The following is a 27,735-nucleotide window of genomic DNA, read 5'->3' on the forward strand; positions in this document are numbered from 1 at the left end:
TCTAGAAATCAGATTCCATGTAACTGGTGTGAGTTTAAGAATTATATTTTAAACAATAATTTTTGTAATATTACCCAGCAAAAAGCATTATATGAAGACTTCTATTTAATTTACATCAACACAGAACAATTTTTATATTTCATATTATTTTAATAACATGTTTTACATGTATGAGTAATTATCTACATGGTGTTTATGCTTTTTTGTTCTATTTCCGTAATCTCAGTTTCTATGTATTTCCAGAAAATGGTAATTTAGAATCTGCATAACTATGCATATTAATGAACATTGAGCTAGAAAGACATACAAAGCACAAAGACAGGCAAAATATATACGGTATGTCTGTCTATATATATATATATATATATATATTAGACTTGGGCACCAGGGGGCTCTTCGTGTTCGTCTTCGTGCTCGTCTTCGGGGGGAAAAAAATCTTCGTATTCCGCGAATATTTGCCTGTTCCTGTCTTCTCTTCGGGCGAATATTCGTGGATATTCTTCGTGTTCGGTTTTTCTTCGTTTTCCCGGTTAATACGGGGTTAACGCAGCTCTGGCGCCAGGAGTTTAAATGTACGTATGAGCAACTCTATTGGTCGTCAGCAGGGGGCTCGTCTGGAATTGGTTGATGGCAGATGAGCCCCCTGCTGGCGACCAATAGGGTCGCTCGTACAGACTGTTAAACACCTGGTGCCGTAACTTACCCGGCACATCCCACTGGTCTCCCTCCCTGTTCAATTAGTTAAATGTCCGTACGAGCGACCAATAAAGTCGCTCGTACGGACATTTTACTAATTGAACAGGGAGGGAGACCAGTGGCATCTGCAGGGTAAATTGCAGCATTGGGGTTTGAAAACCCCAATGCTGCAACTTACCCTGCAGATGCCACTGGTCTTTAACTAATTGAACAGGGAGGGAGACCAGTGGCATCTGGTAAGTCTTAAAACCCCAATGCTGCAACTAACCCTGCAGATGCCACTGGAAATCCATAGGTTCGCTGTCAGGGGTTAACTTACAAAGACCGTGTGAGTGAGCCTGTAGGCGACCAATAGGCTCATTCGCACTGCCCTGTAACCCGTGACGGCGAACCTGCGGATTTCCACTTCCGGGAACTGCTGCGATGCCTCGATGCCGCGAAGACAAGGTAAGTTAGAAGGGGGGGGGGAAGGTAGACGAAGACAATCACGAAGATCTTCGTGGTGTGTGTCTTCGTCTTCGCCTACGTTTTACCGCCGCTGTCTTCTCTTCGGGGGGGGCTTCGGAACGAACACAAAAACGCACTCTTCTTGTTCGTTTTCATGTTCGCCCGAAGACGAATGCACAAGTCTAATATATATATATATATATATATATATACACATATGTGTGTGTGTGTATGTATGTATATATATATATATATATATATATATATGTACATAGATATATATCTATATATATTGTATGCACTGTGAGCGTCAGCTATATTTTTTCCATAATTAATCCATTCACACACCTGTTGATATGCTGTTTAAAGCAGCCAGTTAGTAGACCCTCTGCTTCATAGATACCCCACAACTATACCATAGCTGGCAAATGCATATGGGTTAGGGATTCTGCAGAATGCCTCCATGTATTCAAACGCACAGGGGACACTCAACTATTGTATGCACTGAAGTGCATATGATGGCAGTTGTATCCATTAAAGTTGGCCATTAGAACGAATAAACCAAAGAACAGAGATAGTTATACAAAGCAATTAACCAAGAGTCAGATTACCACACTTCCTCAGGGCAGGGATAAGGTGGCTAATAAGAAGACCACCATAATCCACTTGAAGACTGGACCTATCATCTCCATATTACTCTTAGGGCAATGGCGTAGGCAGCCGGCTAGTCCTTTATAATATGTAGCATTCCAAATAATAAAAAAACACTCGCATCTCACCCTCTCTAATCTGTCCCAACCTGCCATTTAGATGAAGAATGAACAAACTGTATTCTTCCAGTTAACACCTGTGTCTCTAAGTGAATAAGGGTGTTATTGTAAAACAAACAAAAAAAAACTTAACTGTAGTTTATTACCTTGGAGAACAATCTCAATTTTGCTATTGAAAATAATGTAGTATTTAAAGTACAATTTTCATTAAACCTAAAGATACTTTCCATGATTCATCAAAAAAGAATGCCATATAACCATAGTGTTCACAATTACATTGAATCATAATTCCGAAAGCAGTGCTCCAAGATACACATATCTCTTTGAAAATTAATTTACAGAAGTGCTGCTAATTAGCTATGATGACGCAAGCAGACAACTGAAATGACTCATTTAGAAGCAAGACTGCAGATGCTGTTCTTTTAATAAACTCTTATAAAAATGTATTGTCATCATGACATTTTTTCTATTTTTGGGTCTTATCTTGAAATACATCTTTCGTGGTCTCAGAATTGGATCAATTCCCTAAAGGGATAGCTGTGAACCCATTGAGCTGAGGTGAGTTGAACATACAGTACATTAAATCCCTTTAGGGTATGGACCCTATCCTGTGCGCCCCTCCATTCTGGCTCTTTGGGATTGAGGGGGTTAAATAAAAAATGTAACAAAAAAACAAAAAACCTTACGCTCCTTTGGCTGATGGCACTAGATTAAAAAATGGCAGATGGCTGCACAGGAGCAGACCTGCACTCAGTAGACTTCAATGTTCTAATTCACATTTTAAAGTCATAGGCGAATCATAGACTCACATTAAGGGAAGTGAGAGCAAATATAAAGCTTAACTTAAAGAGGAATACTGCATTATTAAATGAACCCAAACATAGCTGGAGGAGAAAATTTCCACGTTAGCAAAAAAGGGTGATAGAAACATTTAAACACTTAAAGGGTTTGAACAAAGTACAGCAGGGGAGAACAAGAGGTCTTAATCTAAAACTCGAAGGTCAGAGTCTTAGATGTAATGTAAGAATGTTTTACTTTACTGAGTGGGTAGTAGATAAATGGAACAGTCACTCATAAAGCTATCCTGACTATTAGGTGAGACCAATAAAATTCTATGGATCTGTGAATTTGCTAATTGCCTGCTTTTTCACACTTTCATCGACTGCATGCAAGTATATGCAAGTTTGTTTTTTTATTCTTTGCAAGTGCTATTGCAAGTTGGCTTTAGTGAATTTTCAAGCTGGGCTTTTGTCCAACTTGAGCGAGTTTGCTGCTCCTGAAAGAAAAAGAAATCTACATTAGTCTACCAAATATCCCTTTCCTTATATCATAGATTTATTTTACCAGTATTTTTCCAGAAATCAACTTTTCTAAAGAAAAAAAAATAGATTTAGATCAGTTCTCAATATTGTTTTCTTTTTCTTCTTTTTTTGCGGACTGTCTCAAGGACATGTGGCAACCGGCTACAGGATTTTCCCTAAGGTTTGGCAATATTTGATGCAACATGATCTGTACGCCCACAGGGGGAAAGATAATATGACATACACAGACCTTATTAGAGATCTCATCCTAAAAAACAGGGCAGATGCTGGCAGCTGATAGAAAGAGGGAGAGCCAAACATAGCAGTCTCTTCCGGGCTTACAAAGCTCAGCTGAGACTATCCATAGTAGGAACAGCGCACAAGAGACTTGTTCTTGTGTCATACAACATACTAACTAGACAATCAAACATACATTAAATAACAATCACACCTTGGAAATTTTTTTAACAAAATGCCAGCAAAAATTATTTTAGACCGGAAGAGTTTCCACTTATTTAATTATAGAAAGTGTGGCATAGTTGATATAACCTTCATTCGGTGGTCTTGCTTATATGTTACATTTGCTAGTATGAATACATGTGTAAAAATATCCTAAATCTGCTTGGGAAAAGCAACAAAACCATAATGCCATATAAATAAAAGATAATAATATTAATAATTATACAGAGCAAAAACAGGCAAAATCAATTTTTGAGACGATACTAGGAACTAATTCAGAATTAGTGGGATATGAATAAAGAAAAAGGGGTTAATTTGAAAGGAGAAAAGAAGTCTAAAACAGGAAGGGAGTTTCAGAAGTGCTTTCCATATTGTGATTAAAAACAGTGGCATGGAGTTCTTGGCAATGAATTTCATCTATTTTCCCTTCATCCTATGTTTGCGCATTTACCAGCAGATGATTGGAAGAAGAAGCAACTGATTCATCACCTATGGCTAAAAACGTGTAGGAAATCTCTCTTACATCTGTTAGAACTCATGGACATCTTAGTGTATATACTTACATTTCATGAAAAGCACATTTTTTAGTAGAAGAGCCACTAACTCTTTTTTTCTATATGCCATTCCAGGTCATAACACCTTAAAACAATGCCCATATACATCTCCTCATGTTCTGACTCCTGATTATAAATGGTCTTAAAAATGCAGACAGTCAGTAATCTTGGCCAGCAGACAGCTGTTGGCATCTTAACAATATTCTTTTAACTTATTTGTAATTTATTCACCTTTCCAAAGGAAAGGCATTTGCTATTAGAAAATACAATAAAACAGATTTTAGAATTTGAGGCTATACTTTATGTTTTACAGTTCCAGAGAAAGACATTTATAGGTTGACATTTAATTCCAGCAGTACATGTTTTTATTTTCTTAAAACATTAAGAAAAGAAAGCAAAGTGGGATTTTAGCACCCGGAGAAGGACATTGTAAAAGTAATTTTGAACCAAAAGATTTTCTACATTTTTTTATTTATTGTGAAAATTCTGTAAAAATATGCTATAAAGAGGGCTAAGATTTTTTTTCTTTTTAAATGTTTTACTTATAGTTACTATAAAGAACAATCAAACAACTGCATTTTATTGAGCTATGAATATGTTGAAACAGTTGTACTCTGCATGCTAAAATTAAAATTTGTAATCTAGAATAGGATCTTACTTTTCTTGTATCACATGGTGCAATGATATCGGTTCCCAGCATAAAATTGGCTTCAGGTAGAATACATTTTTATTCATACTGTAACCTGTAATGGGTAATATTAGTAATTGAGATCAAAATAGTGTATAAATATTAGACTTGCGCACGAATGGCGGTGGTAAAACATACACGAAGACATGCAACACGAAGAATCTTCATGTTCATCTTCGTTAATAATTTTTAACTAATCTCCCTGGTCCCTTTCTCCCCATATAAGTCACTACCTCTAGCCTGCCTTGTCTACAGAACATCACAGGGGTTAACAGGAGTGGGAATCTGTAGGATCGCGCAAGGAGTTAAAGGTCCATAAGAGCGACTCTATTGGTCGCTGGCACAGGACTGCTCTGGTATCAACCAATGAAGAGCAGCTGCCCTTCATTGGTTGATGCTAGAGGAGGCCCCATCATACAAGAAGATCCAAAGTTCTGCATGATGCAGACTTACAGAAAATATCCACACTTCAAATCAATGTCAACTAGAATTTATTCTAAAAAAAAAAGTTTAAATATAATAATATAGCAATTTAGTTAAGAAGGTTGAAACTTTGTATTACTTCCACTTTAGGTATCACTAGAAAACAGTGGTGGGAATATTGGAATCTTTATTTGTGACCAACAACAATATTTGTGGGGCCAGTAACATCTTCACCTTTTGCATTATTCCCTTCTTCCTCCATGTATTCTCATCTCCATTTTGATTCCAACAAATTTCACGGTGTTGTAGCAAGCAATGACAAATAGTGTTGCTCTCATGGCTTGTGCGTTCCTTTTGTATCACTGCTCAATACCATCTCATTCCACCTGTACCTTATTTGCACTTGTCCTGTAATGCAGGTACCCTGTAGTGTGATACTTGTAAGGATTTGCTGAGATTGCATGCTACCTATGTCACCCAATTATCATCTAATCCCTTTACTGAATAACACACCGACGGGAATTCTTTGAGTGCCAATGGATAGATCAAATGGTACCTATATCAGCTCCAGCTTTTAATGGTAACTATAAGCAAAACATTTACAAGTCAATGACTTGCATCTCTCAAGAAACCCCCTTTATTTTACTTTCCACAGAAAATATTGTCAAGAATGTTTGCTAGACAATTAGGGTTTAGTTGGGGAGCACTTTGAGCTCATTATAATAATAACCTAACATTGGGAAACGGGCTTCTTTCCAGTATGTGTGAATGTGTGGGTTTTAATGGAAATATTATATATTCAACATTCTTATTTCTCCAAGGTGATTTGGAGAATGCTATAGATGGAGTTGTGTTTTTCCAAGAAAATGTATGGTTTCCAACTGGAAGATTTCTACAAACACTGCTACCAGGAATTGCATTATGTTTAAAAATTGAATGAGTGATGTTTGAATTTCTGAAACATACACCATACCATACAAAACAAATCTTCTGCCCGCGTGCATCACACTGTGTACGTAGAATGATGCCTTGACGTATTTACCTGTTTAAAAAGTTGTAAACCGTGACTATTAAAATACATAGATAATATCATAGTAATGACGTTACTGTGCTGTAGATCTTTAAAATAATATTTGAAAGCTTTGACAAGGAAACCAAAGCCTTCAATCTATCCTGATACACTAACATATATTAATAGAAAGGTTTGAGCTGGGTGCCTGGCAGCCTCATCCATCAGCAAAATGTTGATTGTTCATTTATATGGTTAGAACTAAAGCACACGTATGTGAAAAACCTCTGTTGTTTGCTTTATGTTTTGATTGAATTTGTACAAATATCCTTAAAGGAACACTTTAGCGTCCCTGGCACCTCTACTATGGAAGAAAGCATAAGGTTCTCTGCGAGTACTTTAATATGCATTCTTTTCAAAATAAATAATAATAAAAAAACACTTACATGACAAAAAAGTTATCTTTTTTATTTCTCCATGATCCAAAATTTCTTGCCACTGATTGGTTGATAAGCTGCCAATCAGTGGCAGGAAAGTGCTCCCATTGGAATCAATGGGAGGAGCTTACACAAGGGGTATAAACAGTCGGTTTTTGATGGAGCCAGAGCCAGGAGATGAGTCCATCGCATACAGGGAGAGCCATTTATCTGAATACATCTTCACTAAAGTGCATATGATGGCTGGAGTGTTCTTTTAAGAAAATGTTTTGGTCTGTACTTCACACGTTACTTTAGCAGATAAGAAAAACTGTTTAAGTAGTATATGGACTGTATTTTGGTGTAAGCTGAACCTATATCTACAGTAAATTAATAATAATTGTATTATAGTTTGGTAAGGGATGGTCTAAAATATGTAGATATATAAAATTTAGTGCAAAATAAGACTAGCATCTGCATAAAAATGGTCCTAAATATTACGTGCAAAGAGAATGATGGGTACACACATTGAGTGGTGTTGAATAAGGAATTTTACACATGCCTTTTATGCATAATTTAAAATTAAAGTAGACTTTATAGATTTAACAGCAAACTAGATATTAGGGAGCATTTAATCAGTGGCACCCCAATTGTGTTGTATTGTTTGTTACAACAGTATTTGAAAGTCCAGATTTACTAAGAAGGACAAAGTGGAAAACATTTGAAACAAAATATAGAATCTGATTTGTTAAATAAAGCAATCACACGCTTGCAATATCATGCACACTAGAACCAAAACCCGGGTTCTCCAACAGGTAACTATCACACCCCACATCATGGTGTATGAATCTGTTCTGGCACAACAAACCCTCAAAATGATATATAATTAAGTAACACTTACAATGTATATGAATACTTTTCAGAGTAGATGTTAGACTCATTCATTATTCATGAGTAGGATTTCATTCAATTAAAGGTTAAGCTAATAAACACATAAAAAAAGAAATTGTATATATATTGAATGCACACACTTTGCCTCCTTGACACATGTTTGTGCTTGGTCCAAGATCTTACATTTTCTCAAAAATTATTTTTAAATTATATTTGTATTGCCAGTACCATAGCCTGTAATAAAATCATTTGTTGCTTATTGCAGCTGCAGTTTTGTGAAAGCCTCAGTAAATAGAAGTCTACAGCAGAAAAGTCCTTGAACTATAACAATGTTAGTTCATATAAACCAAAAACATTGTGCTCCGTACTTAAGGTCTTGATATTGAAAACTTGGTCAATCCGCTGTATTAACGTAGATGGCAACTCTTTCCAGTCCAAGATTCTCAGGGTGATCGGCCAGGTTTCTGATTGGATGTAATTGGTGGACTCCCTACTTTAAAACAAGTAGATTCTACATGTTAGAATCTTCCATAGGTAAGTCAGTTATGGTAACTAATAAAGGAAAATCCTCAGATAAAGATTTTGTTTGGTTTTTCCAGTTCCCCATGGCCAGCTCTTTAACAACACTCTTAAGTATGAGCATTGGATTTATTTAATGCACAAACCTTGCTTACCTTTGTATACAAAGGGGGTAAATCATACTTGGCGAATGGATTCCTATTTAACACCAGGCTCCGATGATATATAAACACCTATAACCAATTACTAATCTGGTCAAATGTTCTTGCATACCTTTGGTCATTTTTTTTCCCAAAAAACTAATCATATTACAGTTTTTTTTCACTAGACACATTAAATGCTATATAATTGGCTGCATTGCTTCCCTGACACTTAAAGTGTTTGCTTCAGTGAAATATTCTTGCTTCAAACCAGCAAGAGATGTGCTTGTTGAAGAAGTATTCAAATTCGTAGGCAGGAACTCATTACTTAAATAATATTAGCTCCCGTACAATTCATAATAAAACACGCTATGCGAACAAGAAGCCTAACAATTCAATTACAAATCCATGTAGCAAGTGTAAGTGCAGGTTGTTACTATCTGGTTAAAACGTAATTGGGTTGTACACTAAGACTTTACATGTGTAATGTATTCCAGCCTGTGTTTTTTTGACTTGTGAAATCAATATGAGGCAGACATTTCCCAAGGTGAAAATATAGATTTAGCCGGAAAACACAGAAGGCTAGACAATTCCTTAGTCACATGTTTAACGCTTTAGTAACTTCAGCGGGCCAGCATCGTGACTCCAATGTTCCGACATTGCACAGCCAAGAGATTCTTTTTATTATCTTTCAGGCTTGTACGGCAGTAAAAACGATAAGATATTTGATAAACCATCGGGACGTATTGTAAGAAAGTAATACAGTAGAATGACACTCCTCTGGAGCTGTTGGATAACATAACACTCGCTTGGCTTGTATTGATTTTCCACATAAGTGCTTGCATAGAACACAACACGCTGCTTGGATTATTCGACACAGTTCTAGAAACACAAAGGACTCTGGGTGGCAAAAAGGTTCCCCAGCTGCATAAACATCCATGCCCTTAGCGGCGATATGATACAAGGATAAAACAGCTGTATTAACCTCGGCAGAAAATGATTTCAGATACAATGCAAAACCGACGCACTCTTTAAAAGCCCCTCTGACAGACGCAAATATTTCTCCCTCTACATTTGGCAAATAATGGCTGAGACTTTATTACTATTTTCTTTTTTTTCGGATATTATACAGTTTAATAGTCACAGAAATGATCTGTTTTTTTTTTTTTAATCCTCCTACTGCTTAGTAATAAAATGGTAAACCATAAAAATGTTGCCTTATACAATAAGGACAGGTCTATGGGGATTTTTGAATGTTCAGCGTATTGCAAATCGCTGGAGCGGAAACAATTATTTCTGCTTTATTTAGGCCTCGGCTAACCTAGTGATGAGAGAGAGAGGTCCTTTTAACTCTTTAGGCAACAGAGAAATGTGCAATATTTCCCTGTGCAGTTGGCTCCGGGTCCTTATGGGAATCGGGAGGGGGTTAATGAATCAGAACTCCATTAAAATGTCTATTCTCTCAGCATTCAGTTCCATCGAACTTGCATCGGTAATGTTGAGGATAAACGAGCCAGCTTCTCTTGTTCAGTTAGACTGACAGAAGCTACGCTAGAAGGTTTAAAATTGATTTTAAAAGTACATTGCAAAATAACAGGGAGGCAGTTATAAATGTACTTAGTATGATGATCGCCCATAGAATTATTTTCTGGGGCAATGCTGAAAATTTGGCCATTTCTGGAGTTTCGTCTCTGTTGGGTAATTTCAATGGGCAATTATAGTAACATAGAAGATAGCAATTTAGGTTGAAAAAAAGATCTATGTCCTTCAAGTTCAACCCTGCCTATCCTTCCTGCTTTTAACCCAAAAAGAAGGCAAAAAAACTTGGGGGGATACCTTCTTGACTCCAAAAGGCAATCGGATCTCTCCTTCAATCAAGAAGTTCTCAAATTTTGACTCCTTAAAAAGTAAAAACACAAATCGACAGAGCAAATGGCGGAACGCCCCCCCAACTCTTTATATCCAAGAAAAAGGCCAGGGACCCCCCTGCAAACATAAAGATGATGTTAAGTAAAAGGGTCATCCTTTGTTTTAAAATGCTAAAAAATAGAACATTTTTTATTTAACCTCACAGACATTTCTTGTGTTATGGGTTTTTTTTTTGTGGCAGTTAGATTTATTAAGAAAAAAAATCTGCCCTGTATCTTTAAAGTTATAGGCATTTTGTTCCATGACATAAAATGATGAATCTAAGCTTCTGAAAGGACGAATGCGTGCACCCTTGTCCTTGTCACTGTCCAATAGCACATATGCTGATAGTGCTCTGCAGTAATAAAACTCTAGTAATAAACGGATGGAGTGTTTGGTAAAAGATATATAAATCATATGTCATGGGCAGTTCATTGCACGTAATTTCAAAATGGCTTTTCTATCACCTATAAGTACAGTGTCCAATTCATGCTGGAGCGGCTTATTAAATTCAGTGAGTTTTTGGGAATTAACTCTTTGCTTTCTTTTTCATTTGTTATCGGCCAGGGAGCTATGCAATGAGTCTGGGAAATATAGCCTATCAATGCCACATTCCTGACAAATGCCATAATGTAATGTCTGAGTCAGATAGACAAGATGGGAAACAAATGGTGAAAATGTCATTTATAAATGAAAGATCATTCAGGATAGCGTTGTTCAAATTAGCTGCTTCGATTCATTTTTTTTAAATCATGTTTAATGGATTCATATGCTCTATACATTATTCTAAGTATGCGGAAAAATACACCCTCACACATAAAACGGATGTAAAAACATCCCAGCGGGATACCAGCATACTCAGGACTTCTGCCCTAAGGTCTAGTATCGCTGTTTATAGGTAGGGCTAGCCACAATGGTCAGCGGGCAAATAAAATGGGGTGGAAGGGTGAAGAGATACCTGGTATGGAGAGAAGTGGGGGCTCTGTGTACATTTCTGCATAAGACAAGTCCTTTCGACCAATATAATTCATAAAAATATTTAAAATTCAATCCTGTTCACTAAAATACATGGGGGTTTTTTTGTTTTTTTTAAAATAAATGTTCATAGCAGCTCTTACACTCTGTGTCTCTCATTAATGCAAATATGGTAGACTACTGATTTAATGTAATCCTGATAACATGTTTCATTAAAGGAAATTGTTTGTTGGTAACATTGAAGCACAATCGGTCTTGAGAAACATACTGCACCTTTCTAAAATACAATATGCATTAGGTTAAACCGATCTCCATAATATGCTATTGATTTCACTATGTTTATTACCGTGGACATGTACAAATATTGATAGGATGCACTGGAAGCTAACAGTGGCCAACAATAACGAAATGGAAATGACAAAATTGACCAACTTCTTAAAGTATAATGCATTGTCAGGTTTAGGTAATAAGTGTAATAGTAGCAAGGTTCCATTATCTTTCTTGGGAAGGGATTTTCAGGGGTAGGTAGAACAGCAAATTGAAATTCACTGCAAAACTGTCCTGAAGTTATCTATTCCCACCAAAGAGCAATAGTAACCCACAAAAAGAGGGATAACTTAGGGGGGAACAATTATCATGCTTATACTGATGCACGGAGTTAAGATGGATTCTTCCATATGGTCTATGTTATCAGTGATGCATTTACTTTCACCACTGCCTGCCACTCCCCTACTGCGTCACTGTCATTACTACCAGGCCGCTGGATATGATGTCATATCCTGGTGCTCTACTTTTAAACAAAGCTATGGAGAGTTCTGCTAACTCGGCACAGCTGCCCATAACACTAATGGGTCACTTTAGGGACATCAGTGAACTGGCCCGTTGAGCAGTGGTGCGTCAGGGTATTATGTGGTGGAGGGGCTGTTGCCGGTCAGGCTTCATGTTCTGCATGGTGTGGCGAAGAGGGCATCCGATTCTCTGTATGTCCGTGCCTTAATTTGTTTTCCTTCCTCTTGTAGTTAACATACCCTACCCTGTACTGTTTGTTTTTTAAGTTGCTACAGGTAAGCACCTTGGTTCTGTTTCCCCTGTTTTAATATTCTGGGTTTTTTTTATAGTTTTGGTGTGTGTTAGGACTTGCCTGATGTGAAGTACCATGAAGAAGTGGCAAGCACATAATCTTATGGCCATATGATTAACTAAACATGTTTTGGATTAGTGTTAGGCTGTAGAGCTAGCCCGTTTGTTTCTTTACTATCATTCTTTTGGTTTCATGCTTGCATGTATCCCTGTCATTTACTTTGGTTTGCCATGCCTGCTGGCTATCTTTATCTGTCTTGGCACCGGGGATGCTGATACCGTTATATGTAGCGTCACTTAAGGAAATCCAAAAGAGCCAAAGAATCATTCAGACAGGTGTCGGACTGTGCAAAAACACTTGAAGGGGCAGATCTCCTCTGAACAAGTTCTTTCTGTAATTGGACCAAAACGGCTGTGTAAAGTAAAACAAAGAACAACAAGTAAAATGCCTGCTTGCTAACATGCACAATTTACAGGCAGCAGACCATCTTTTAGAGCAACATTTAATCTGCCAGGCTGCCAGAGCAATGCACTGTGATGAAGTACATGCCTCTAAGACATCTTTCGTCTACAAACCTGTTTCTTTTGGTTTGATTCCCCACAGACACACAATTCTGACTGCCTGTCAAGTTTATCAAACAGACCATGAGCCTCACATGTCAGCACTGGATTGTCAGTTCTGATACTTCTTTCTTTTCACGTTAGAGAAAGCTGAAACCTGATGGAGTTATTGTGTCTGATACCCACTTCCATCTTACATGTGATATTTGCAGAAGGTGATCTAACTTCCTACTAGACAAGCAATTAGTCTGTCATATAGGAAAAAGGCCCTCCATTATACCTCCCAACAAACCCAGACAATTCTACTTGGTTAGGTATTGTTATAGGTGAGGTTGTCTGTGGGTAGAGGCAGCAAACGTGAGGAATCACTAGTGCAGACATCTGTTCCTACAGCTACCAAGATCTCCACCTCCATCAATAGTGGCAGGTATGACTAGGCTGGATGCACACACTAGGAGCCAGTAAGAGAAGCTTCCCTCGGGCCCCATAGTTACTTGAGATGGCCCTATGTGTAAGTATTCTACTACCTCTCTAATGTAAGGTAATTAAATGTATAGCACGCCTTCATTATCGTCCTATGTAAATGTATTTTAAAGTGAATGGCATAACTAATGAGTTCTGGAAGTAAAAAAAATATGTTGCTCTCTAGTTCAAAAGGTGGTAAGAGCTCTATTTTTGTCTTATATCTAAGGCACTTTTGATTGGCACCATACTCATTTACAATCTCTTTCAAAGTGCGTTGTCCAACTGGTGTTTTCTGGCTTCATGCAGCCTTTAAGCACTGTCCAACTATCTCAGGTAGCTGTCCTACTGTTCCAATTTTGGAGGCAGTTGGAATCATGGGTTGATTGAGGAGATCCCAGAGACCTGTAGAATTAATGGATGTCTGTGCTGTTGTAGCACACTACTCCATGTGCCGCTAGGTGCCTCTATGGGTAAAGTGGGCAGTGGTCATGCCTGTGACCTGCACCTGGCTTACCCCACCAAGCCTCTGGCCACACTCCCAACAAAGGCTTCTTGATTTTGATAGCTAAATTGTTGGAGGGGCGGGGGGGGTAGGCTAGCTCAAAGAACCCATGGGTTACATTGTGCCACATCACTTATTTAAATGTGTCCATCCCTTCCCCTCTAGTGTTCTCTTTGGAATGTCTTGCAACCCCTTGCATTCCAATATGATCAACACTGTTATCAAAATTAGATTGCTTTACACAAACATACATTCTTATATTTTCAGTCCAGCTGTGGAATAAGTTGTATTTACTCTAAAATGTTGCCATGTTGATATTGTTAATCCAGCAGTGAAGTAAAGTGCCTTTCATGTGTAACAGAGGATATTTATATTGTTAGACCTGCTGGGGACTAAAATGTTTTTAATATAGTGTTTTCTGAGATAGACAAAAAAATGGCTTGCTTAAGCAATCCTTAGGAGGCAAATGAAACTTTTTTTCCTTCATTTTAGCAACAGTAGGTCCATTATATAACATTATCTGCTGCTTATTTATTCTGAATTAGTTTTTTTTAGAAAAAAAATATTGTAGAGGAACATTCCAGATTGCCCCTGATCCAAATTCTTACACCAAAACAAATCATATTAATCGTATTTTCTAATTTATTAATATTTATTAATATAAAAATACCTGTTATTTCTATTGTGCTACATGTTTTAACTACCAACTTGATGCTGTATTTTATTTATTGGTGCCTAAGCCATTTCTGATAATATCCGAGCAATGGGCTACCCCATTGATGTAAATGCTCTTGTCGAAGAGGCTTACCCTGTGTCTGCAAAAACAATTTAAGGAAACGTTAAAAAAAAATTCCACTTGGGATGACAGTAGGATTCCACTGCAATCTTCACAAAAGGAAATTAAGAAAAATGCCTTGGCTATTTCTTTGCATCTTGACAATTTAAAATCAATGAAAATTGGTGGCAACGTCAACGGTTTAATTACATTTTTGTACCTGAATGAGATTAATTTTATGATACTGGCCTTTCAGCATGCCGTGTAATAGTTAACAGTTGTTTTTTTCTGCATTTTTGTCTCCATTCTACCCTTGATACAACAGCGCCATGTATGTGAAATAATTTTACCCTGTTTAAGCTTTTAAGGACATTCAGAGGAAGTGACAATACTTGAAATATTGCAGAGCAGATGTCATTAGCCAGGAATGTGAGCCAGTCCACTGTTCCCTCTATATTCCTCTTTGCGTTAAAAATGTTTTAAAAAAAATGTAATATGAACCTTTTTGGCTGAGTTGCTCTTTTTAGATCAGGGCATAATTTTTACAGTCTCTCTAAATGCTTAGCTGTAGTTTCAGTAAATACCTAACACATTAATAAGTCTCGGGTGGCATTTAAATGACTCCAATTAAGAAAAAGCAGTTGCTTAGTGATGTAAAAAAAATGGAAATATTATTTATCTAGCTAGCCATTATCTATAATCTATTGTAGTTTCTTTTGTTTGGGAATTTATGCCATGCGGTTGAGGAGACTTTTACCTCCCTTGACCATGTAATGCAAAGTTCATCCACTAGAATGTTACATAGAAGTATAATACCAGCTTCTGCTCACCCAGCAGCACATTTTCAATCCCATATCATCTGGTATGGATCATATTTGATTAGTACTTTTAAAAATGTTTTAATGGCTGTTTGGGCAAGAATGAGGACTTGCATTAAATCAATTGATGTCTGCATCTGTTAAAGTTCAAATTCAATATATTTATTTAGGTGGGAGAGGAGAGGCTTGTAATCTCAGCCCTTAATTGTCTGTTCAACTCACCACACTTGGGGTGGGTAAGAGCATAGACAACCTTTCCTTATTATAATTGGTTACACCACATTACACTAAAGCAACCTCTGCTCCCCACATCCAATGCCATCTCATTAATAGGGGTTGCAAATTTATAGAACTTTGGTAAATTTAGCCATTTGTACAAAGCCCCAAAAACAAGTACAGACCCACTAGGAATCGGATGATAATGAAGCAAAAAAGCTCCAAATGTTCATCCAAAATTTGTGGGTCCACATTCAATCACACACTTTCATAATCTCTCTCATGATCTCTAAATGTTTCTCTACCTTCTCTATTATCTTTTCCTTCCTCTATTCCATCTTCAATCCTTGATCTGCTATCTTCTTTCTTTGTCAGCACCTCCGCAGACATAACCCGGTGGCATCTTCTGGCAAAATTCTTCTGCAACAAATTTTGTCCCGGAATAAAAAATGCCTCCCGAATTTTCAGCCGAAACGAAAAGGAGGGAACGAAATTCATTGCCCGAAAACAAATGGGCCAAAAACAAATCATAAAATTGGCCCATTGAGCCCATTGAGGGATACGAACACAGAGAGCTCCAACATATCACTCTGCCTGGGACCTCTGGTTATGTTGCGCTGTACTTTTATTTTATCATATACAAATAATAGAAGCTATTTGAGAATGGTACTTTGTATGCTGTTTATGAACCATTGTTGTGAAAGTTTAGAGAAACCCACGGTCAATGCGTAATATTTTCAGTACCTATTGAAGATAAATAAGACAAAAAGTCTCCCACAGAAAAAGCCTAATGCATGATCTGTGGTATGCGGAATAAAAACAGCTATCAGGGTGAATGAAGGCCAAGTCATCAGTGGAGTTTCATTTAAAAAGGGTCATCAAAGGAGGGATGCTTTAGTACTACAAATGAACAAGAGGATATGACTCATATCAGAACATAGACACTGAGCTGGAGGTTCCTTTTCCTGTTTCAAGATTAAATTTTATTTGTAAAGAGGAGAAAGATGCCCATCCACTAAGTTATTAGTTATTTTATTTATGTTTCTTTTTGTAACAAAAATACTAAATTTATATCAATTAGCTACTGTGCTCCAATACTGATTTTTTAACCAATGCTCCCTTACATCCACAGCCTAAATGTTTAAAATTGAACTCCCAATAAATTGTTTTATTAATAGTAGGATTAAATAAATTGAAAATGGAAAATATTGTGCTGCTGTTTTTAAAAACAGTTCTAGAGTTTGCATAACATAATGTGCATTTTAGCCATTTTTATGTGTTCTAGGTCTGTTGCTTTAGCCCAATCTGGCCGGACACACTGACTGATATAAGTTCATGGAGGAACGGACTTCATTAGCATTGCCATAAACAATCAGCTCGGTGTGGTGTTTGAGCAGGGAAGTCACCAAACATATCACATGACTGACAACAATGGCGGCCTCCAGGTCTGCAGATAAAATACATTTATTGGAACAAAATGAGATGAAAAGCAGTTTTTTTCAGTTCCAATTTACAGTAATTTACACTGCACTGTATATTATGCTTAAGGAGAAAACTTTTTTTTTTCAACTTTTGTGCTGGAGATATGCATATATAAATGTGAAATCCATTTGGCAGTATAAATAAATACTAAATGAAATTTTGATAATAAACAGAATTATTTGTCTTTTCTAACCTCCAGATTTTAAGAATGAGGGCCATGTGTAGTGTTAAAATGAATTGTTGCATGCCAGCTTTCAAATATGGCCTCAAAATGAACTTGAACACAACATGCTTAATTGTTTTACTTTTAGGAAAATTTGTATTAACTCACTTTAAATGGAGTTATCGAAAAATTATTTCTGGCTCAAAATCCTCATTCATACCCCCTGATGGGACTTTTCCTACTTAACATCATAGGCAGAGACAGGGAGCTAGCATCTGTTGCCTTTAATTTGAATTCTGCCATTGTAACCATCAGGAGCAATAATCCATTACCATTTTTCTATAAAGACAGAACAGATGTGGTGACATAATGCAGCCGTGTTGCACTCCTGTTTCTAATGCCGATCCGTTCTGTTGAGCGTTTTAATGTTTGATCTGCACATCACATCTTATGATAAATACATTTTAGCATAATGACCAATTGTGCAGAAGAGTCTGTAAAAGCAGTGAACCAGAGTGTGTGCTGTAACAGTTTATAGCCTTATTTGCAAACATCCCCTATTGAAAGTAAAGCAGATAACCATATGATCAAGGGAAAAACATTCTGTGATTCTAGTTAAAGATGGCTATATTCCATCAAATCTATGTCAAAACAGGGATCATACAAAAATAACACGCACTTTTCTAACACATCAAGTGACACAAGATAGCCCAAGAACCAAATGCCTAATGGATCCAAGGTCATGTCTTTAACCATCGGGCTCTTAATTAGATTACTTTTTACAGGTTTGGGGACTTTTAGTGAGTGGGAAGAGTTCTTGAAGAAATCTGAATAATGTAACTCTTAGGCAATCAGTACCCCTCAAAGTGCTGATGCTTGATGGACTGGTTACATAGCCTTTAAGACATGGAGCACCAGGGTATTACCACCAAGGGGGCAGCTGGGAGGCATTGCCTAGGGTCAGGTCTAGGGCAATCCCAAAGGTAAATACACCTTTCTGCTAAGAGAGTGTGATTATGTGAACAGATGATAGAAGTCAATAGAAGTTTATGTATGTAGAGGCTTTTTAGAAGCATATATCATATAAGACTTAAATACAATTTAGGTTATTTTAATGACAAAGCACAGCTGGGAATAAAACTACCTTCTCACTAATAATAATATCAATGCGGTGTACATGTATAGCATATTGTAACACAATGGAAGGGATTATGGGTGTGCATATATGCACTTGTGCCCGATGGTCATCCATCCATTATGTGCCAACATAAAGATAAAGGCTGGAAAATTTATGGTGAGTTTCACCACTCATACATCTGATAGCTAAGTGGCCAGCACAATATATATAGGGGATTTATATCTTCTATCCAGTGATACCTTGTCATAGCCAGTAAAAACCCAATATATCTTGGCCATAAAAAATATTTAGCTCATGTTGTAGACAAAAAAGCTTATACGATTATTAGTATTATTCTTAATTAATTTAGGAAGAAAAAAGACATGTTCTTTTTTAGTTGGTTTAACACTTTCTCTGTCTCAGGGGTCATCACCCCAATTTGTGCTTTTTATTGCCCTGCAGCTCTAGGCAGCCGTTACTGTGTTTCATTATGAGACTGCAGACATTAAAAGCATTGTGTGATTTGTTAAGGCTGAAAAACACACATTTCAATTGTGTTGTTGACCCCAACATGCCGTAGAACACTATTGATTAGCAATATGCCCATGCAGAGCTTTGTGTATGCAGTGTACACCATTAGCTCCTCACCAGAGGGATGTTCATTTGTTTAATGATTAATTTTTAGAAGCTAACCTTGCTTGTCTCCGCCTGGTCTGCGGGATCTTCTTGGTAGTGAGCCAGAAGCAGGCAAAGGAGACAACAGGCAAAGATGTTAATCAAGAAATAGACAGCGGTGACTTAAACGCTAACCATTCCTTTTTTGCAGACAATGAGCTCAGCAAATTGTTCTACTGTTTGTAAGAATTTTACAAAAAATCACCCAAAACGTTAGTGCTCCTGTCAATTAAATGAAAATTAGCTCTAGAAAGTGATAATCTAGCTTTTTAAACATTGCTGGACATAATTGCAAACCATGGTCTCAAGCTCCTAATGTAGCATTTGTAAAGTAGAAATGTGACAAGCTGCACGGGAGCAACCAGAAATCCTCCGAAAAAAGGGGTAATCACTAATACCTTATAACTGTGTTTCCCCAGGTGTACCGAGACTCAGTGATTAAAAGCCATTTTGGAGAGTCAGTACAGGGTCCTTGGGATAGAGAAACCCAGCCAGCCCTTCTCAATAAAGGTTAAGCCCGGCTGGGTAGCTCTCCCTGTAGTATTCAGCGACAGGTAGGCCCTTCGCCTATTGGTCGTTCAAAGATAGGCACCAATTCTATTGATCGCTCCAGGCGAGCCCACCGAACACCATGTAGGGATGGAGATGTAGCTTCACTGTGGATTGGTTGCTACTTCTGCCTCCCAGATGCTCTTACATGGAACGGCTCCTTAGCCCTTTCCCGATTGGCTCTCAAGTTAAAGGGGTTAGCACCCGCCCTGACCGTGAGTTGGGGATTGTTTGCTCCCTTCTGTAGACATACTCCGATTGGCTAGTATACCCTGGCCCCAGACCAAAACGGATTAAAGGCTCTTATCTTGTCATGTACTTTATTCTTCATTTGTTTCATCATATCTTGATCCTGAGTTGTATAAAAATATCTGTGCTGACCTCAATAAAGTGTTCTAACTTGCCGTTGCTAATGAATAGTAGTTGTGTCTGCTGATTGGGGACAGAGGGCGGTCTTCCAGGGTAGCTACAGCGGCTCTTGCTGTCTGACAAACCAGAGACATAAAGGGGATAGCCTGTGTGATATTCGAGAGTATCTATCGCTCTCATGCTGAACCTGTTACAGGAAAAAAAAACGACAAAAAATAATTTGGAAAAATCATACTGTGTATTATAGAGAAGCACAATGCAGAAGAGTTTTGTTTTGTATTTTGGATCTCTACTTGAGTAGGACACATAGGATCAATAGCAACTTTACACTTTGGGGTTTCTTTAGGGACCTCCTAGACAAGTGGCACCCCAGGCAAGAATATTTACCCCCTAATTTTTTTAGTTAGATGACAATATTTTAAAGCATAGCAGGGTCAAGCAGTGAAGAAGCTATACAGAGCAGGGTGAAAAGCAATTATTTCTTATGCAGAGGCAACTAATCTAGATAAACATAGTACATCACACTCAGGCACAGGAACAAACTGCTCTGCCCCTACTCTGTACAGCATCTACTCAGTGCTCTGCTCCCTGCATGTCACTAACAGAAAGGGGACATCCACTTTAAAACAATGTTACAAATGATGTCAAAATAGTGTGGCAATGGATTCCTAACATGACCCCTATGATTTATTATTATTATTTATTGTTATATATAGCGCCATAAAATTCTGTAGCGCTGTACAACGGGTAGACAGGACATAAGAAGTAGTATGTAACATTACACTTTATTTTAACTATATTTTTCCAGTGCAGCTTGCAAAATGTAAAGACGCAGGTGCTGGCGTTAGCAGGTACCAATCATATACAGCGTGATCAAGTAAATGCAGTTTATGACTGTTTATGTGTCACAGACTGTATAGCAGAGACTGAGAATCCTGCAGAAGGTCACCCAGAAGGTGACAGCTTTATAGTTTAACATTTCACCTTCACAAAGATGGTCATAGCATCCACTGAATGATGATGCCCAATTGCTGTAACTGAGGGATTGAAGCAGAGTGGATGTTAACAAGAAGGCCAGAGCTCAGATGATAACTCAGCGAGTCTGAAAGACAATAGACTGCTTTTATTTGAGAGCCACTATGTAAACACAGCAGAGACAATTATCGGTTAATAAAAAGAAAGCGTTTAGCCATAACCTCCACATTAGGCTAATGTTCAGTAGATAGCTCTCCCTCAGAGTAAAAAGAGCATGTTTCGGTAACAGTTGGGGTTACAGCAGATTGAAAACACCGGTGTCTGCAGTTTTCTTGGCACTGAGAAGCAGAGGCAGTAGTGCAGGTCCCAAAGTGGATTTCTGGGAAGAAAAGCTGTAAGATAACAACAAGCTCACAGGAGTCCCTCCTGTGTTTAGAAACCAAGCTCACATACATGGCGGCTACTATATCTTTATGTGAACAACTCTTATTAAAAAGCACAACCTGACATTCACAATTGTCCATTGTGTGGTCATTTGAAACTCAAAGAGACTTTAAAATAAAGCCACTATCATGAAAAATGCTCGGTGGGCTGGTGTCAATCAACCGCCCCAAATAAAAAACATAAGCAATGATTTCATTAATTGAGAGATTTTAAAAAGTGGGCAGGGATGCTATGATTTTTAGAGCTTTTCCATATCTCTCTAACGTGCAGTCGATTTATAAACAACGTACAAAGGGAAGTGAAAACATAAATTCCAGTTTTCGTATGACACATAATAAAACTCCTTATTTCTTCGTGTTTCTGAGTGTTAAAATAAATGAAAGATATAGTTATTTTGTTACCATTTGTTTCAGATGACTGACAAGACTTACACCTTGTTTTAAAAGCCTTCTGAGGTGTAACCTAATTTATTACTATCATTATTATAGCTTTTAGTTAAAAATGTGTATACATTCACAGAACCCCTAAAGGGAACTTTAAACTTATTAGATACAATAACTGCTAATAGAAGACTATTTCTCTACAAGGACTGATGCTTATTTAAAATTACAAACTTTAAAATAATTAAATATTATAATTAGTACATTTTGGAACCTCATTTAGCCTTTTCTCTATCTTTATGTTTTCATGTTTTATCGTTCACTAAATGTAATATCCCTACCTCGTTAACCCTTTGAGCTGCTTGCAACAAAATCCCATGGTACTTTACTGCTACTTGCGCAGTACATGGCCGCACAGTACATGGATGTAAAAGTAGAACATGAAGCCATGTGGATCCAGCAGGATATATTCTTATGCAATGGTGAGCTTAAGCGGGTGCCGCGAGTGAATGGATGGCACCCAGGAACCCGGTAACCAAGAAGCCCAACGGAGTAACATAACATGTGTAACCTCTTGGTGATAGGGTGGCAGCCGTGTGGCAAAAGTGAGGGCTCCATGTGAGGTAAGTGGAAGGGAGAGTTGGGCAGAGAGGGAGAACTGTGGGAGTTGGTGAGTAAGGGTATGTTGAAGTGTATGATGTTAGAGTGCGTGTGTTTGCATGTATGTACATATGTGTGCATCAGTGGCGTCGGCAGGGGGGGGCCAGAGGGGGCCATGGCCCCCCCTACATCATGCTGTGCCCCCCGGTGTGCCCCCCCAATTGAAACGCCGGCTTTTTTTTTTTTTTTAATAGACCCAGAGGAGAGAGTGAGAGGCGCCGAGCGGTTGCTGAGGAATAAGTTCTCAGCAACCGTTCGGCGCCTCTCACTCTTCTCCGCGACCGCGAGGCCTCTTCCTGGTTCGCAGTGCCGGCATTTCAAGCTGAGCGCCGGTATATGTCGTCATATCCGGCGCCCAGCAGTGAAGCCGGCAGAACCAGGGATACAGAGACCTCGCGATCTCACCGCTGGACAAGCCCAAGGTAAGTGAACTTCAAAGGGGGGGTTAGAAAGTTAGGAGGGGGTTAGAGAGTCAGAAGAGGTAGGAAGTGAGAAGGGGTAGATAAGGATAGATTGGGAGGGAGAGGGGGTAGATAGGATAGATTGGGAGGGAGAGGGGGGTAGATGGGATAGATTGGGAGGGAGAGGGTGTAGATTGGGAGGGAGATGGGGGTGGATGGGATACATTGGGAGGGAGAGGGGATAGATAGGATAGATTGGGAGGGAGAGGGGGGTACATAGGATAGATTGGGAGGGAGAGGGGGGTACATAGGATAGATTGGGAGGGAGAGGGGGGTACATAGGATAGATTGGGAGGCAGATGTGGTAGATAGAGAGGCAGTTGTGGTAGATAGGGAGGGAGAGGGGGTAGATAGGATAGATTGGGAGGGAGAGGTCTTTATGGGACAAAAACGGCGTACGTTCAGCTGTTTGGGGACAAAGTTGACATAATGTGTAACTTAGGTGCTGGTCAGGTTCTATGTGGGCAGTGTGGACACCAGGGTTGGCTTTGGGGTGTGTGACCAGTGATCTATGCCTGTAATTTAGGGGGTTTTATCTATACCTTTAATGCAGAGTTTATATGTAATTTCCAATTGATTTATATCTGCAAAGCTGGGTTTTGTGTCATTCTGTTCATCTGTATCGCCTATATTTCCATACATTATTAATGTTTACCTGCAAATATAGGATTTGTATGTCTTATTCAGTTGATCAATACCTGGAGTGCTGTTTCCATGTGTTGATTATTTGATCTAAACCTTCAGTGCTGAGTGTACATGTGATTTCCAGTATATATATAACTGCAATGCTGGGTTTGTGTGTTCTGTTCTGTGTATGTTTCCATACATTATTTATGTATACCTGCAAATACAAGTTTTTTTTTAATCTCATTCAGTTGCATGTGCTGTTTCCATGTGTTGTTTATTTGATCTATACCTGAACTACAGGGTGTAAGTAAAAGAGCACTATGGTTTAGTGAATGAGGGGACAAAGGGACTCTGGGGATGATTACAGGGGAGAGGACCTCTCAATGTCACGGTGCAGTCAGAAGGAGGGAACACTGCACTGACTCTCACTGTCTTCCCCTGATCTGCAGTCAGTGTGGCAAATATATTGGCAGCAGGGTCTAATATTAATATATATTGGCTGCAGGGGCTAATATTAATATATATCGGAAGCTGGGACTAATGTTTATATATATATCGGCAGCAGGGGCTAATATTAATATATATTGGCTGCAGGGCCTATTATCAATAAATATTGGCTGCAGGGGCTAATATTTATATATATTGGCTGCAGGGACTAATACTATATATCGGCAGTAGGGGCTAATATTAATATATGTTGGCAGCAGGGTATAATTTGTATGTATCCGCAGCAGGGGCTAATATTAATATATATCCGCAGCAGGGGTTAATATTAATATATATCGGAAGCAGGGTGTAATATTGCTATATATCTGCAGCAGGGTCTAATATTTATATATATTGTCAGCAGGGGCTAATATTAAAGAATGAAAAATAACTGTCACTTTAGCTGTTATTTTGAAATCATATTTTAATCACAGTCTTTACTTCAAAGAGATAAGTGCATATTATGTAGTTAAAAATGCACGTCTAACGTGTGTGTGTGTATATATATATATATATATATATATATATATATATATAGTTTATATGTACCGTTTTATAATTGGCCCCCCTACTTTGGTCCCTGGCCCCCCATGTGCCCCCCCTAAATATGAAACCTGGAGACGCCACTGGTGTGCATGTATGGTGTTAGAGGGAGTGTGTTAGTTTGAGTGCTGTGTATCACTATATAACTGTTTTTATAGTTTTCATTGTGTTAGAGTGTTGAAGTATATTTTAGCATTAGTGCGTTAGTTTGAGTGCAGTGTATCACCATATAATTGCATCGTTTTTGTGTTAGTTTATAGTGTTAGGGTGTTGGAGTATATTTTAGCATTAGTGTGTTACTGCATGCTGTTAGAGTGAGTGTGGTAGTATATGGTGTTATCGTGGGTCTGTGGGTAGATGTTAATTTATGCCGTTAGTATGATTGTAAGCATATCTTGTTAAGGTGTTTGTGTCTATGCTAGTGTATGGTGATAACACGAGTGTGTGCATTAGTATTTTCTGTCATCGTATGGTATTAGATTATCAAGGGTGCGCCTAGGGTTAGTGATGGGAGGAAGATAGTGTGTACATGTGTAAGTGTATGATGTTGGTGTGAGTTAGAACATGTTTGAGAGTCAGTGTTTTAGCTTGGGGTAGGAGACATACTGCGACCAGACACCACTAACCCTAGGGTCGCCCCTGTTCTTCACTCAATGTGCAGACTCACTCGCACAGAACATTTTTTTTTGGTTTGGTGCCCACTGGCTCTCCTGATGACACTAGCACTGATACATTAGGATCTGACACTGATGTTAATAAAAATACATTGAGCCTGGTTTCCTCTTGTCCCTTGCCCTTGTCCTGTGCCCTATCTGGTCTGATTGTCCATCCAACCCTGCTGTGCTCAGGGAAAAAATGGAAAGATTAAGTCATGCTGTATATGCAAAACTTTTTGGGGGGACATTTCTCACGGAGCTGAAATTACTACTTTCTGCACTTTTTAAGTTCAAATTGTTAGTAGCTCTAGTTAAGACTTAACACTTATAGACAGTCCCAATATTGCCTGGTTTAAGACCTATTCTCTAAAGTAAAGACTTGGATTCTGTAGCATCAGAATTGGAGCCCTGTGGTTATTAGGATAGATACAAATGATCATAGCTTGGTGAGGTCTTATCAAAAGTACATTTGTATCTTTAAGCTCATTGGAATTATATTAATATTTTAGTTTGGATGTCTGGGAGTATAAAATTCTATACAGTTATATACAGTTATATGCAAAAACGAAGAGTATTATTTTCTTTGAAAGTTTTGGCAAATACAAAGTTGTGTGATTATACACCCTATTTTAGATCGTTCTGACTTCAACAGCTATTTTAGGGACATCAATATTTATGACCCTTCCTTCCATTTTTGATCCTTAAACTATTTAATGAACAAAACACTCCGGCAGAAAAAAAAAATCTTGAATGGTATATTCTCTGTCCTTATTGTATCGTTCCTGGATTCACCAGGATTCAATTGCCTGCTGATAATACAATGTTTTATCTTTTATCTGTAAATGTGAAGTACTAGAAACGCTGATATTAAAACTGATTGAAGTTGAAAGCATAGGACTGTTTTTTATTGTCTGAGACAGACAATTATTGCAATGTTATCCTTTTTCAGCTCCAGGCACCTGCAACGCAGAACAATTTTGTTGGAGTTCCCTCTAGCGTAAGAGAGTTAATGGGCCTTCTTCCAACTGCAGATTATAAAAGTAATTGGTGGTAAAGCAAATGGCTCATCGTATAGACTGTGGTGAATGAGTTATATATGATGGGAGGGGGGTTGCGCCATGTTTTCTGACTGTATGCTGTTGCATATGCTACAATACCAATTGATTGATTGATTGTCATATGGTATAGCTTTATGTTACATAAATGTCAGGGATAAAGTTGGGCTCATGAGTAGGTTTATTATATGGAATATATATTATATATATACATTTTATATATGCCCAAAATTGAACTAGAGGCGAGTTTTCTCTTAACCAAAACATTAATTGCACTTTGTTTTTTGCAGAAAACCTTAGAAAACTAATCCTTCTGAAGGTATATAACAGCATTATATACAGTGAGTGCATATTAATTGTCTGCACTACCCTAGGCCTAAGCCAGAGCCACCAGCCTCAACCCCTGCACCACAGTCACCCTTCAAAGTGCAAAGATTTGATGTCATATCCCGTGTTCCACCATTTAAAGAGGTGCAGACCTGGGCGGAAGTAGCCCATGGAGGGTGTGCTGGATTTGCATAGTCATCCACGATGTTCATGGGCTGCTTGAGTAGACCAGAGATCTGCCTTTAAATTGCCCCATTAAGCAGTGGCTATCTAACACAGTGATTGGCTCCCTGTTACACAGGCTACCACACTCCTGGACTGGCCTCCCTAGGCCTAGTTTGCTTGGCCAGAATATGCTACTGTATACGTCAGCACAGCTTTTGTCATGTCTTTTATATGTCGGGTAAATATGGAAGAAGAACATTTAAGGAGGTTTCCTATCACTTCTAGTAACTGACATTTATGTCATCATTAAATACCTTACAAATATCAGCAATTTATATGCATCTTAATAGCTATTACCTAATTTGCTTTTGGAAGGTAATTTTAGTAAAATGTATAGAAATTAAATCATTTGGCTTCTTTACCTCTTAGTAAAGTTCTTGCTAACTTTTTTCTTGGTCCCACTCTTGGAGTAATATAAAGAAGTTAGTGTTAAATATAAATAAGTAATGTTTACATAAACACTACTTGGTTCTTCCTCTGGAAACAACACCTACAATTTAATCACAATTTAATCACAATTGATTCTGGCTGGCAGAATCATATCAGCTTGCTATATTGGGATATACTGTATTAGGATATATTTCAGTTTCACAGAAGACTACCAATAGATTAGATATTGTGTGGAATTTTTGCTTTTTTGTGCTTCTTTTTGAAAGTGTTCCAGCTCATTTTATACTCCTCACTGTCAATAAAACTCACAATTACATTGATACTATTCCAAATATTAAAATTATTTTTGCAGAGCCAATGAAGCAGCCAGGTTCAAAAATAAATCCCTTTCCAGCACCCGTTCAATTACAATACAAAGTAGTTTTCATAAAAAAATGCTTTGTGCTTTCCTTTTAAGTTCTCCTGCAGCAAAACCACAGTAAGAAGAATAATGTCTTCATGTCAATTATTTTATGTTGGCAGTTGAGCATCTTATAAA

Source organism: Sceloporus occidentalis, unplaced genomic scaffold (assembly GCF_023333645.1).
Source record: "Sceloporus occidentalis isolate IW3139 unplaced genomic scaffold, rSceOcc1.0.p SCAF_34, whole genome shotgun sequence".
Taxonomy (NCBI): domain Eukaryota; kingdom Metazoa; phylum Chordata; class Lepidosauria; order Squamata; family Phrynosomatidae; genus Sceloporus; species Sceloporus occidentalis.